General features: G+C 32.9%; 1 protein-coding gene across 4 annotated transcripts in view; it reads right to left on the bottom strand.

Moving 5' to 3' along the window:
• Positions 1 to 13613, bottom strand: part of LOC106710058 (putative polypeptide N-acetylgalactosaminyltransferase 9) — a 104127-nt gene extending 90514 nt beyond the window's left edge. For 2 of the 4 annotated variants that reach the window (XM_014502166.2, XM_045680538.1), the window contains exon 1: positions 13373 to 13612. The gene's annotated coding sequence lies outside the window, so the exon portion shown is untranslated. Of the gene's footprint in view, positions 1 to 13372 lie in introns of all 4 variants that reach the window. The other 2 variants (XM_014502171.2, XM_014502177.2) reach the window with 2 other exon arrangements.
• Positions 13614 to 15115: the final 1502 nt, after the last annotated feature.

Here is a 15115-nt window from a genome sequence, read left to right on the forward strand (position 1 = left end):
TAAAAATAGATTACAGACTGGAAAGACTTTACTTTTTTTATTCCTCACGGACGAAATTACAAAAAGACCTAACAAAGTTATAAATAATCAACACATAAATAAAGACTCATATATCGTAGACGAGCACTTTAAACATCGATTTTAATGGAAAATGTCAAGTTCATAGTTAAAAGCCATTAGAAAGGGCCGTGTCCATAAACGTCGTACAGCTTAGTTAATAACAGCATTGATGAGCATAGATGAGCAGATAAAATGAACATGTAACTTCAAACACCTGTATTAACAGGTGTTACTGATGAAAACATAATTAGAAAGAAAATAGTTGACTAGTCTTTGTATTTCTCGCTATTTTTTGAAATCGTAGTAAAGGTTATCTGTACAAAAAAATCATGCATTTTGATTGCAAATTCCTTAAGTTATACCTGATTTTTAAGTTGCTGCAAATATCAATTGAAGCTGGTCGTCGATTCTTGGAATAGCTTCAGTCCCACTTTTAACATTAACGGTCAATCTCGACCGGAGACGAACAGGAATCGAAGTCTATGAATTATTCCGATCGCTGAGTGTACATGGTGAGATCGGGCACGGTCGATCCAAATACGCTACTATAATACATACAAGACTACCAATCGTCAGCGCTGTTTCTAAAATTAATTTATTTTCAAGTTTATTTCTTGAAAAACGCATTTATAACGCATGTTTACCACGTAACATATCATTAAGAAGTTAAAAATATGTTCTAATAAAACTTGCATCACGAAAATCTATGAAGGATAATCTTTATGAAAATAAATATTTTGATAAAATAGATACAATATCTCTTATGCGTTTTGATTCAAAATTGAAATAAACAAGCGTCGACGTTCGCTTCACTTCAAGACGGAGAACTAAAACAATCTTGGGAATTTAAGACATACGTGACCAGCTTGTAACGAGCATGAACAAAGCCAAGCTTTTATTTAAACTGGCTGAAAATATAAGATAGATCCTGTTTTACTTACTTATGTCCTTTATTAAATTGTATATTCAACTTTTTGTTTACTCCGTGGGTATGAAAAATTTAAGTTTTTACAATTTACGCTCAATTAAAAATTAAAAACATCGATTGATTATTAAATAAGTATATCTAAGTACAATTACTTTTGATAACGAATTGTCCTAGAATTTTTTATTCAAGAAGTAAAAATAAACGTTTTAAAACAAGCAATATGCACTTTAGTTTTCATCACAAACTAAAGTGCATATTGTTTGCACAGTCATGACAAATATCTCTTTGTCTCAATTCTATCAATATTCAATTATTGAATTGATTAAACAAAATAACCTATACTAAAGCAACATAGTTAACATCAGTAACGAAACAGTGCACTGCGTTCATCTCATCAACATTCATTGATGAAATCTTTGTTGCAACATTTTCTGTATTTCCATTCGCTTACAAATTTCCTTTACATATAAATAGCTTCGCCGTTACCGTTTTCGCGTTTACTCTCACAACTTCAAATACACAACAAAGTTTTCAATTTTTATTTCGAAATTGCCTCAGAGGTCCATACGGGATTATAACGGGTCTGTGCTTTGATGAAAGTGTGCAGGGAACTTTGACCTGACTTTCTTAGATAATTGTAAAAGAGCAAATAATAACAATTCGTAAGTCTACTTTTAATTTCAATTATCTTAGTATTTCCTTTAATGTGCAATATGAAAGATACAAAAATAACAAAAAGTAGTTTTAGGATAGAATAAATTCGAAGATGTCTTAACAAATATCGTAAGTAAAAACCTCATGTAACCAAATATTTATGCCCTTAGGGTAAATTGCACAATTTATTGCACATCACAATTATCATAAATATGAAAGATTATTTTACGCAATAATAATGAAGATTTAAACAAATTAGTAAAATTTACTTATTTATCAAAAAAAGACATCGATTGATGACAATACATTATATAATATTAAAATGGCCAAAAAATGCCTAAAAATTAACAAAAAAACTCTTTAGAGTCGGTAACGAAATACTATTGCATGATATCAGTCAAGCATTATTTTTTACCATCATTACTTGTTATGTAAATTGTATAGAAAGAACATATTATTTTTAAGTGTTGTTATTTACTTAATATAAATGTACTTAATACTATCAATATTATACAATACATACTGAAGACTGAGTATTATTTTACTACGAATAAGATTTAGATAAGATCAAATTTAATTAAAAGATTTACATAATAAGCTATATACATATGTATTTATTATTAGGTCCTTACATATGAAATTGGCGTTTTTTGTACTGGCCACTTTAATCACGAATTTCTCCTCTTTGGTAAGGAATTCCAAATTCAAATTTGTACAGCTATAGACTCATGTATTTGTGGTTCGATGACCGTCATTCATTTGTTTTTTTTCTTCTGTTTTTTTCTGTTTGCGTCACTCATTTTACAAAATGGAAAACTTAAAATATCGCATTATTTACGAGTACGAGTTCCGCCGTGGCACTAGTGCTGCGGAAACGACTCGAAGGGTGAATGATGTGTATGGCGGTCGTGTTGCAAAAGAAAACACAGTTCGTTTTTGGTTCCAACGTTTTCGTTCTGGAAATTTCGATCTGCAGAACAAGCCCCATGGATGGCCTGAGACTCAAGTTGATAATGAAGAGATGAAGGCTATTGTGGAAGCGGATCCATCGCAAACCACGTCCGAGTTAGCTGCAGGCTGCGATGTTAGTGATAAAACTGTTTTAATTCACTTGAAGCAAATTGGGAAGATTAAAAAACTTGAAAGGTGGGTACCTCACGAATTGACTGAAGCAAACCGGCAAACGCGCGTCGACTGTTGCGTTACATTACTAAACCGGCACAATAATGAAGGTATTTTAAACCGAATCATTACCTGTGATGAAAAATGGGTTCTTTACGATAATCGGAAGCGCTCAGCGCAATGGTTGGATCCTGGCCAGCCAGCCAAATCCTGCCCCAAGCGAAAATTAACCCCAAAAAAGTTACTTGTAAGCGTTTGGTGGACTAGTGCCGGTATTGTTCATTACAGTTTTCTCAAATCTGGCCAGACTATTACGGCTGATGTCTATTGTCAGCAATTGCAAACCATGATGGAAAAGCTAGCGGCTAAGCAACCTAGGCTGGTCAATCGCTCCACGCCACTGCTGCTTCACGACAACGCTAGACCACACACTGCGCAACAGACGGCTACTAAATTAGAAGAGCTTCAATTGGAAAGTTTAAGACATCCTCCGTACTCCCCGGACCTTGCTCCAACAGATTACCATTTTTTTCGAAATTTGGATAACTTCTTGCAAGGGAAAAAATTCAACTCCGATGGGGCAGTCCAAATCGTCTTCAAAGATTTTATTGATTCCCGTCCGACTGGTTTTTTTAGTACAGGGATCAATGAACTACCTATGAGATGGCAAAAGTGCATAGAAAATAATGGTTCATATTTTGATTAATTAAATATATTACATTAAAAAATATTCGACTTTTCGTTCCTCCCATACAAAACGCCAATTTCATATGTAAGGACCTAATATATAATCTTCATTTAATTTCTATGTTAAATGATTAGCTTAATAGCTTTAGTGTAACAAAATTCATTTAAATATTTAAATTGTCAACGTATAGTTATTGACTAACTTTCACTATGATTATATAGAAAATGATATGAAATATAATATATACAAGTGGAACATAATACGAGGGCAATTTCCCTTTCGCAACACCCTCATGTTAATCGACTTGCACATTGGTAGCGTTCGCTTGTATTCGCAATTACATCCGAGGTACAACAATAGAGGGACTACAACTGGTGCATTTACCCCACGTTAGCTCTTCCGCTGCGCGATGTGATTCCACGAAATACAAAGGAAGGTATGACCTTTGTTTATTCGCATTCATATTTGTTTGCTATTTAAAAAAATACTTCATTGCTTTTAATATGATTTTAGAATAGCATAAGTGCATTACCAAATAACTGGTTTTAATTAATTCCTATTTAAAAACAAAAAAACCCGCAATTTTCATCCAGTTCGTTGAAAATACACCTATTGAATGAAAACCCACAATTATTATCTATTAAAAACAGCATACCATAGGCTTTTAATATTTTCACATATATATATATTTTTTTATTAAAACAAACTTGACGATAATAACCACTATTTGTAATGATAAACTAAATTATAGGAATATAAGGAAAAAAGGAATAAAACCAGTTCTATTTCCGCTTCTACACCGATTATAAGCGATATATTTAAATAGATTACTTAATTTATAGTTAAAAACCTAAACGTAAAACTTGACAGCCGTGAACAAATTGTCTTTGTTTTTTCAAAGACAATATATGTGATTACAATATGTAATAATAAAAGTTGTCTCTTCAGTCGGAACACACAGTTAACAACACAATTAAACGGTTAATTTATTCGTAGTATCAAATAACGAGGTAATTGCGTAAGGTTTTTAATATTCAAATTCGAAATACTTGATTAGAAGAAGTAGCGCTTCGTTCATGCGTAACAATGCCGTGCCTAATCCGTCGATAAATATTGTTACATCGACAACTGTGAGGTAAAAATGCCTACATACTAATGTCACCTAATGACTGTAAGCTTTGTCATTTTATAACCTCACTAGGGTTATTATAAACTAATATAAAAAGTTGTGAAATCGTGAATATATGAAAATTATTCAAAGTTTTAGAAGTAGGTACAGTTTTTTTTGTTCAATCCAAGAATTATAACCTTAATAAATTTGACTATCGTAGCAAAACTAAAATTACAATTTGACGATTTTATTTCGACAATTTCTAAAATGCCTATAAATTAAATCTGTAATAGTGAAAAGCAGTAATTATTTTAGTTCATAACTATTTCTTGCAATAATTTGTCTAGTTAAATTCTAAACTGAAATTCACAAACTGTGGGTAACAAATGTAAAGTGAACATTACCAGTCCGCATTGAAGGCAAAAGCTATTAATCAGCCATTACGCGATACCAATTGTACACGTGTCACTAGATTCACCAAACTACGTTATAGGAACATATCAACATATTTCTTTGAATCAATTTTCTGTATTTTACTTTAAATATTGACTGTTTTGCAACATAATAACATTTATGTTACGGAAACCAGCTGTCGCTCGCGAACCCGTACACGCGGAATTAAAAAAAAAACTTTATTAGCCTATGCGTTCCTCTAGAATACGTTCTACGTCTATGCCAAAATTCATCAAGATCCATTGAGCCATTCTGAAGATACCTTCTAACAAACATATATACATACATTCAAACATTCGCATTTATAATATTAGTAAGATAAACATCATTTTTCTAATATTTCACGATTAGAGACTGAATACGGTTTGAAAAATAATAATAATTTCTCCTACACGTATGTGACGTATTAAGGCGCATTGTAAAAAACTGAACCATTCGTATATTAAATAGGCGACGCGTGAACTAATTTATAATACTATCGGTTTCATACTCATTTATATTCTTAAGGAATTATTGCAATTTGAAATTTCACGCTTCTAGCACTCAGTCCCTTAGTTTAAAACTATATAACAATAAAAATTCATTTTAACAAGTCTATTTAGCAACAAAATACGTTCAACTGTGAGAATTTACGCTCGTATGTAATACAATGACGTCATCTTATCAATTATCTCATAAACCTTCTGAAATTTATCTACAAGCTATTGCTGGCGACTTAGACAGGGTGAAATTAAAAAAAAAAGACTATGCTAACCCCGGATAAAGTCCGGTCCAGCCGTTTCAGACATTACTCAGAACATACGGGAACAGACAGACAGGCATAAAATAAAAAACAAAGTGATCTTATAAGGGTTCCGTTTTTTCCTTTCGAGGTACGGAACCCTAAAAATGGGTTTTTGCAACTCAAATACATCATGATCACGAAATATGACTTTTTCATATTACAGACACACTCCAATTTTATTAATTGTATAGATAAATAACATAATTATTTCTCTAATTATTTTATGTAGAGTTCTTATCCTCTGCACAGTAATGATCAAACCAATACTCCTGAGTCAATTAAAGATTCTAAGCACACTTATACCAGCTAGCCAAGTCAAGGCTTCCTTTCTCGGGAGTTATTCTACGGATGAAAAGACTGAGCAAATTAAGTACCTACTCCAATTCCTCGACAACCTACCAAAGATCAAATTTATAACACAGTACTCATAAATAAATTGTCAACTTCAATGCTGACAATTATGCCTGAATGTGTTATAACCTTACAGGAAGTTAGTATGAAATGGGTTAGCAGGAGCGAGACCATGGCGCATACAACTGCGATGAAATATAAAGAGTGCAAAAATATCAACCGTTGCAAGCTTCTAACATACTTTGTTATAAAAAAACTTATAAGATTGTGCTTTGTTCTCAGCTTCTGGAAAAGTGTGTAAAACACATTACTATAGAAACTTGTGTAAATTGTACAATCACAAATTTTACCGCTCATTTAACAGTCAATGATTATGAATTTAACACACAACAATAAATACGCCAAAATAATTAGTACGGAAACTAGGAAATTTGTTGAAACGCGAGTTAATGGCTCTGCCAGCGACCGCAGAGCGCAAATCGAATCACGTTCACGCGGCCGCTCTCAGCACCGACTACTGTTTTATTAAAAAACAAAAAAAAAAAAACTAAGTATTCCCAGATGTTCCCACGATCCTTGTTCCGGTTAGAATGTAAGCAGTGCTGCAGACAATCAGTTACGAGCACGAATTAACTACGATGTTATGTTTTTTTGTCAATGTTATAGAAACGATGGTATTTTTTCGTTCTCTGTTGTAATGAATATCGTTTGTTAAATATTATTCCAATAGTTTTATCATAATTTCAAATAAACATAGAATAAACTGTATTACAAATAATACAAATACCATGAAAACATTGATAAGACATTTGCTTTTGTAAATACGTTATTAAATTCACTTTCCGCTTTACTAAACTTCACAATTAATATTTAAACAAGTTTACACTAACTTTAAGCGTTGGTGGCTCAGCGGTAGCACTTGACTAATCTGCAGGTCCTGAGATCGATCTTGCCATGTACAAACGTGTTTTTTCGATTCACTTTATTCGACATTCTTACGTTGAAGGAAAACATCGTGATGCAACCAGCACATATCGGTGAACATTCAAAGATATGTGTGAAGTCAACCAACCCTCACTGAGTCAGCGTGATTGACTAAGGCCTATTCACCCTCTAACTTGAGGTAGGCTCCGAGCCCCTCATTAGGTACGTACGTATACGTAGTTGGTGATGATAGTTAAATTATTGATTTATAATTTTACATAAAATTTTAATCCTACCACATGTAAAATGTGTGTTAAAAAAATTAATTAAATTTTGTTATTCCTACTAATATATAGAATTGCAAAATATGTACATATTTGTAGAAGAGAACGGTCTTAATCTGGATCAAAATGTTTCCATTAAGACCGCAGACTACGAGCTTTGGTTCCCAGCGCGAATATAATTGCTTTCGCTTCACGACAACTTGCGTCACAACGAAACTCGGATTCGCGTAACTTTAAAACAATATGTCACTCATTACATTGTTAAATTCAAGATGTTACATGGAGATTTTACTCCGTATAATAAAATTAACAAAAATAATAGAACAAATTACAAATGAATTTCATAAACCACAGCTTCTTTTATTAGACATACGATTTGCGTCTTCCAAATCTCCACTCTTTCCACTACTTCCACTACTTTCTTAAACATATCACCTAAGAAGACGTAGATTGCATGATCCATTTAACCCATCTAAGGCCTTACTGTCCAATGATACAAGAGATATTTAATTTATAGGTTATAATCTTTAACATAATCTTACTAATGTTTATTTATTTCTACTATTATATATGCGAAAGTATAGATGAATGGATGGATGTTTGGTTTGCAGAACGGTTCCACGGATCTCGCTGAAAGGTATAGATGTAGAAGGCTACTAAATATTTTTTAATTCCGAATGGACGAAGTTGCGGGCGTTAGCGAAAGCACCAGTATACTTTTCTATATGATGCTAATCACCCTGTTAACAGTTATCAAGCAACATGCATCACAATAAAAAGTGTTTATGACAAACCGTCATTCGAATAACATGCATAAAATTGAGATAAGTGGCGTACGTGCTTTCCTGTGTGACAGATTGCAAGTCGTTACGGTTAAACGTAGAGAAGTTACGATTATTGCTTTTTACCGTTCAAATATAGATATGACAACTTTTAAGAATCGCCAATCTCATATAATATACAGTTAAAAACTAAAATTATGTTAAAATTTCAAGTTCGAATGACATGATTTAATCCTGCTATCTTCATCCTAAAATTAGGTTTCAAGAAAAAAAAGATAATTTGATGAAGACTTTAAACAAATTAGGAAAGTAACGTATTAATTATTATAAACCTTTCTTTTCTAAGCAACTACGACGTTATAAGATTAAAACTTATTAAACATATTTTTTACGAAACACTCGAATAATTTATGAGTGTACATGAATAAAATCACAGTGTACGTGAGGTTTCACTTTGCCGAATAGATATTACCCTGAATACGTACGAACGAGAACTTTAAGACGCATCGCTTTGTATAATTAAACACCTCGACGGGCGGCTTTTGGTGAATTTACGAGGATTGTTTAAGACTGAGCCAACGTTTGTAACTCCCCTCCCCTTTTACTATCCTGGATAACGCGCAGCTGCCCATCTCGCCGGCTAAATCCTGTCTGAGACATCTAACAAATATTAAAACGCTTAACTCCATTTATAACTGGTGATCAAAAATTAAATGGGTAATTAATTAATTAAGAAACGGCTTAACTCACGTTTGATCGTCCGGTGACGGCACCGACTAGTTTCGGACCGAGTAGTTTCAGGGCGAGTGTTGGACTGAAGATGGACCCCCGATGGGTTCGAAACTAGTCGGTGCCGTCACCGGACGATCAAACGTGAGTTAAGCCGTTTCTTAATTAATTAATTATGATGTCTCACGAAAGTTTAAACAATTTAATTAAATGGGTACTTTAGTATGTTGTGGAAAATTTTAAAAGGAGACCATCCTGTATAACTTAAACTTAGTATCTGTATTCAAATGGTCATCTACACTTATACGCTGTCTGTTCATCTCATTACTTTAATCTCAAATATGAACATTAGGGAAATCGCAAAGGGAAACCATTCCACCAATATAAAAATAACTAGCTGTCGCCCGCGACACCGTCCGCGCGGAATTAAAAATACTTCATTAGTAACCTATGTGTTCTTTCAGACTATGTTCTATATCTATGCTCAATTTCATCAAGATCATTTGAGTCGTTCTGCAGATACCTTTCTAACAAACCTCCATCAATCCATCCATCTATGTAAACTGTGGAAGATATAATGTTAGTAAGATAGGAAAGATAGAAAGGCGGTAACTGTTATTTTTTCATGTCTACATTGCAATATTCTCTCAAGTGACTTTACAAACGACATGCCAATACATTAACCGATTACAAAATCAAGTATCTTCTTCGAAATTTCACCGCACAAAAGTAAATGACGTCGGTGTAAGCGAAAGTTCAGATGTCATTAAAATGACTGGCCGTAAAATTTTATATTACGTTTACGCAATGAATAAAAATATACAGCCAGGGGTAACCAATCAATCGATGATTGAGGATAAGGTTATTTAAATTATCAATTTTCACTGAAATTCCCCAAGGAATTAACCTATGGAAACTAAACTAGAAATACGTAAAATTAATTTTTATTTTTTCACTCATAAATATACGTACTACGAAAATAAAATTCTGTTGACAACTTTTGGAGAGAAAAAACAAACTTATTTTAAACGATAGTAAAAACATACAGTTCAATACCCCTGGAAAAAGGCAACGGAATTGATATTCGTTTACAAATCGAAGTTCGTCTTCCGAACACCGAAAGCATTTTCTCATATCTTTGTGGCAAACAACCGTTTAGTAAAAACAAAAGCTTTTAAATAGTTTTTGGGCCACTGCAGCGCGGCGCACGTGTGCCGCGTACGTAATGAGCTACTGTGGTTTTTTCCCCAGCGCAGCGCTCACATGCACTTCCACAATTCAACAAAAGCGTCTGCGATATACTAAAACCCTATTTCCACTAATCGCCAAGTTGCCCGACTTCGGAAGCGCGCGACTATCTACTTAATATTATAAATTACTTATAATTATTATAAATGCGAATGATTAGATGGATGGATGGATGGATGGATGTTTGTTTGAAGGTATCTCCAGAACAGCTCAACGGATCTTAATAAAATTTGGCAAAGATATAGAACATAATCTGGAAGAACACATAGACTACTTAGTAAGTTTTTTTTTTTAATTCCGCGCGGACGGAGTTTCGGGCCACAGCTGGTAACTAAATAAAAATACTTGATTTTATTTTCAAAATTTCATCGAAAATTTTTAAGATATATTCTAGCTTTACGTATTCAAATTTTCTTTGTAAAATAAACCCATTACCGTAACAATTGTATTATAAAACCTAAACTTTCCTCTCAGATTTATGATTGGATAAGCGAGCGAAGCTACACGGAGGAAAACTTGTAGATTTATTCAGACAGTTATCATTTATGTATACACGAATACATTCCCGGGAAAATTGCATATTTATATAATGTATATATATCTAAATACAAATTTAGTTTACCGATTTACGGATAAAGTTTAATATAATAAAAGTTTTAATAATAAAATATCGAGAAAACTTACATTAATATATACAAAACTAGTTGTCGCTCGCGACTCCGTCCGCGCGGAAACGAAAAAAACCTAATTAGCCTATGTATACTTCCACAATATGTACTACATCTATGTCAAATTTCAGCGAGATTCAAGCAGTCGTTCGGAAGATACCTTCAAACAAACATTCATCCATCCATCCAAACATTCGCATTTATAATATTATTAAGATTATTAAATATTAGTTTTATTTATCACTGACAAACAATATCAATATAAGAAAAAACAGTGACTAAAATTACCAGATGACATTTCTATTGAGTCACCATAAATTATTACGAGTATTAAAAATAAAATAATATATATAACAAATATAAAAATAACACAAATAAAAGAAAACAGTACATCATTCATCGAGCAATGGAATAACGCTGTACTTGATAACTTAATAACTTAATTATAAACCTGTCGAAAATATTGTTAAACAAAACGGAAAAAAACTTTCCGGGTGTACGTTAGAAACAGTGGTAAAATAAAAAAAAAAACCTTATAAAAACAGCACATTGAAAAATTACTCAAAAGAAAATCTACTACAAAAACCTTATAAATGCTCAGGTTTATTACACTTGTTTCCGATACGTATATTTCGAATAATCGTTTTACCGCAAAACGGTATCCAATTTTCGTAAGAAAAAAAAAACCTTCAATGCGCAACGGAAATAGACGTATGTCCGTAAATTCATTGTGTGTAAATATCGTAATGATAGAGAGATACGTTCTCCTTGACATGTCGTCGACCTCGATGAAGCCTCGGTTTAAGCCTAGTCATTACAAAATATCATTAGACAGACACATCTAACACATATCTTACTAATATTATAAATGCGAACGTTCGGATGGATGGATGGATGTTTGTTTGAAGGTATCTCTTTGAAATTTGGCATAGATGTTGATCATAGTCTGGAAGAACACATGTTATTACGTTTTTTTTTTAATTGCGGGCGAACGGAGTCGCGGGCAACAGCTAGTTTGAAAAAAATTAGAAATATAATGTCTATTATTTTCACGTATAATACAAACTACAAGTATAGTCAAAGAGTTAACTTTGCCTTTTCTAGCTAATGTACTTCGCGAGTGTATAAACTATAGTGGGTTCTTGTTGACTTGACCAATAAAATACAGTACTCGTACTTTAAGTAGGTCTTTGAAATTCCATATATATGATGTACTTTTTTAACGAAAGATGGCATGACATTGTATTGTCTACGTGTTTGGTGAATTAAATTAGCACCTTACTACATCCTATATATCATAAGAACTACCGTTACGTCCTTCTTTGTTCATTCATTCTTAACATTTGACCACTCCAACGTATTATTGAAAAGAGCTCATAATTTACTGTTTAAGAATGGAATAAAAATAACAAATAGTTTTCCATTTTAAAACTGTCCAGTTATTTTAATTAAGACTGACATTTTATGACGGTTTGGTATTTCAGTTTCAATTAAAAACTTTACAACACCGAACCTATTTAGTGTTTAATTAGCAAATCAGAAAATAGCAAAACCAAATAACATTTATATTATTTTCTTTCACTAATTACTTTTTAATGACATAATTAATGCATTTTTATGATGACAGAATTGTTGCTAATACATTTACGAATAAATTAATATGTTGCAAGAATTATTTTATAACATGAATAATTAGCATTTTATTTATTATCGAATTATTCATGAAGTCTATCGAAATTGAAGAAATACGTGAATCGCGTTTTCACAATCATTTTAAGGTTGATAAGTCAGTATCAGTGACGGTCTAAATCTTTCTGATAACAACATCAAACAATGTTTACAGGTAATTTTAATTGTAAACTATGAAATGTCGCAGTGTAATTTAATTAATTACATTTCAGTTTGAAATTAAGAAAACTTAAAAGTAGAGACTGTTAAACAAAAAAATAAAAATCTTTAAAAAATCTAAGATGAAAAATAGGTAAATGTCTTTCTTGTTAAGTGCCAGTGATGGATACATACAATAAATTAAATCATTTATTTTACCGTAGAGGAGATTTTTAAATACCACAAAGAATCAACGCAGCTATAAAACAAAGTTTAAAATACAACATACAAACATCGATCGATCATCGACTAACTGATTGGAAAATACGTTATTGATGATTTTAATGCGACTGAGGTTGTAATTTACCTTTACTTTTAAGTGACGTAAAGAATTAGTGATGAGGATATCTGATATCTACATTGACTGCCGCATTGTATAGATGATGAATTCAAATATATAAATAAAAAGGACAAATTTTAAAACCAAAAAAAATACAAAAGTTTAAATAAGTTTTGAAAACAATAATCGAGCGCAGAAACACATCCTACGCAACGCACCGGTCGAAAAACATACAGAGAAATAACATTCAAGTGCCAAGTTCGAGATGTCAATGAACCGCTGGACAGGAGAGAGCATAGAAATAAATCACACCGCTAACAAAACAATCCTTAACTGACCGATCATCATAAGGACCGGACAAGTGACATTCCGAATGCATCCGATCACATCACTATTCGCAAAGTATAAAGCGCACCGACCTTGAATACTGGCTGGAAACTTCGCAAGACGAGCAGGTGATCGGCGCCAATCCAGTGTGCCACTCAAATACTAATTCAACAGCACATGTCACTAACAATCCACAGGTAAAAATTCGAAAGCTCGCGAGTTGTATGCGCAGATCGAGCGCACGTCCGACCGTCGCGAGGCGCTGAGTACGACTGAGGAGGACAGAGGCATCGGGGTCCTCTTGGTCGGAGGTCGGAGGCGATTGGAGGACGGAACGAAACGGGATGCGGCAGCGGCAGCAGCAGCGAGATGCGCGCATCGCATTCGCCTTCCGCTCTAACGTTTTTGATAACATTCTGCGCTGAAAAACTTAAGATACTAACTTCGGCCCTCACGTCATGAGACAAATCTTGTAAATTAATATACCAATTACTAATTAAATTAAGAAATATCTGAGAAATTTTGAAAAGGAGAAAGTACTAATTTTAGACAACTTTATAATGTATGTATTTATCCCATGATGTAATATGATTAATAAGGAATACTCAAGAAGGGCGCTATTAAGGGAACCCAAAACTGACGTACATATATTCGTATGAATGTAGAAGAAGCAAGAGGTGTGCCAGCACTGCGCCAAATGGATCAAAATCTCAATCTCCGAGTTATCGTCGTGAATTATGTTGTTGTATATTGTTTGTTGTAAAAAAGAGAACAAAGTAGAGGAATTATTTATTAATCGTTCGAGTCTGAGCCCAAAATCTCTGTATAAAAAATTTCGTCATCCGTCATTATCTTTGACAAGACAGAGGTAACAATGTAAAATACATTACAAACAAACAAGTATTTTCATCTCAGAAACCCATGATAAAATTGAGAGTTGATAAAAAGAATATGGAAAAGAATATGGTATTCAGCAAAGATGGTAGATTGCAGATAGTCCTCCAATCATGGATTAAAAACTTCAAAAAGCTGAAAATAATTATACATATGTAAAAAAATGACTAACTGCATTTGAACTTTCTCTTCATCTTATGTACAATCTTGCATCCGGTACGCAACCGTGTCACGAATGTCTGTTGCCTTGACGACTATTGTGGTATAAGACAGATATCATGGTACGAAAATAACGTCATTTGGTATAACCAGTCGATATCAACGCGCTCAAAATCGATCGTTAATAAAATAAATTAAATATACGATAACAGTAACTGATAACATATCCTTCGTTATCTTACTAATCTTATTTATTTATTTATTAACTCTTATTGCTAATACAAATTATACAGAAAAATTACTAAATACTAATTTACATCGCAAGGGCGGCCTTATCGCTATAAGCGATCTCTTCCAGCCAACCCTGTGGGACAGGAGAGACTAACATAGATAGCGGGGTGTATCATAAATATAAAAAAAATTACTTATCTTACTAATATCATAAATGCGAATGTTTGGATGGATGGATGTTTGTTTGAAGGTATCTTCTAAACGGCTGAATGGATCTTGATGAAATTTGGTACAGATGTAGACTGATCTTGAAGAACACATAGGCTACTTATTGTTATTATTTTAATTCCGCGCAGACAGAGTCGCGGACAAAGGCTAGTATTTATATAAAAAGAATTATTGACAAGTAATGGATCATAATGGAATTATTAAAGTAATTCCCAGACGTGATGGAAGGCTATTTTAAAAATTTATTCAATTGTAATAATATTATCTGCGATTGTATAAATTATCTAAAAAAAAAATTGTAAAAAAAAATTATAAAAAAAACA

This window comes from Papilio machaon, chromosome 13, assembly GCF_912999745.1.
Source record: "Papilio machaon chromosome 13, ilPapMach1.1, whole genome shotgun sequence".
Classification (NCBI taxonomy): Eukaryota; Metazoa; Arthropoda; class Insecta; order Lepidoptera; family Papilionidae; genus Papilio; species Papilio machaon.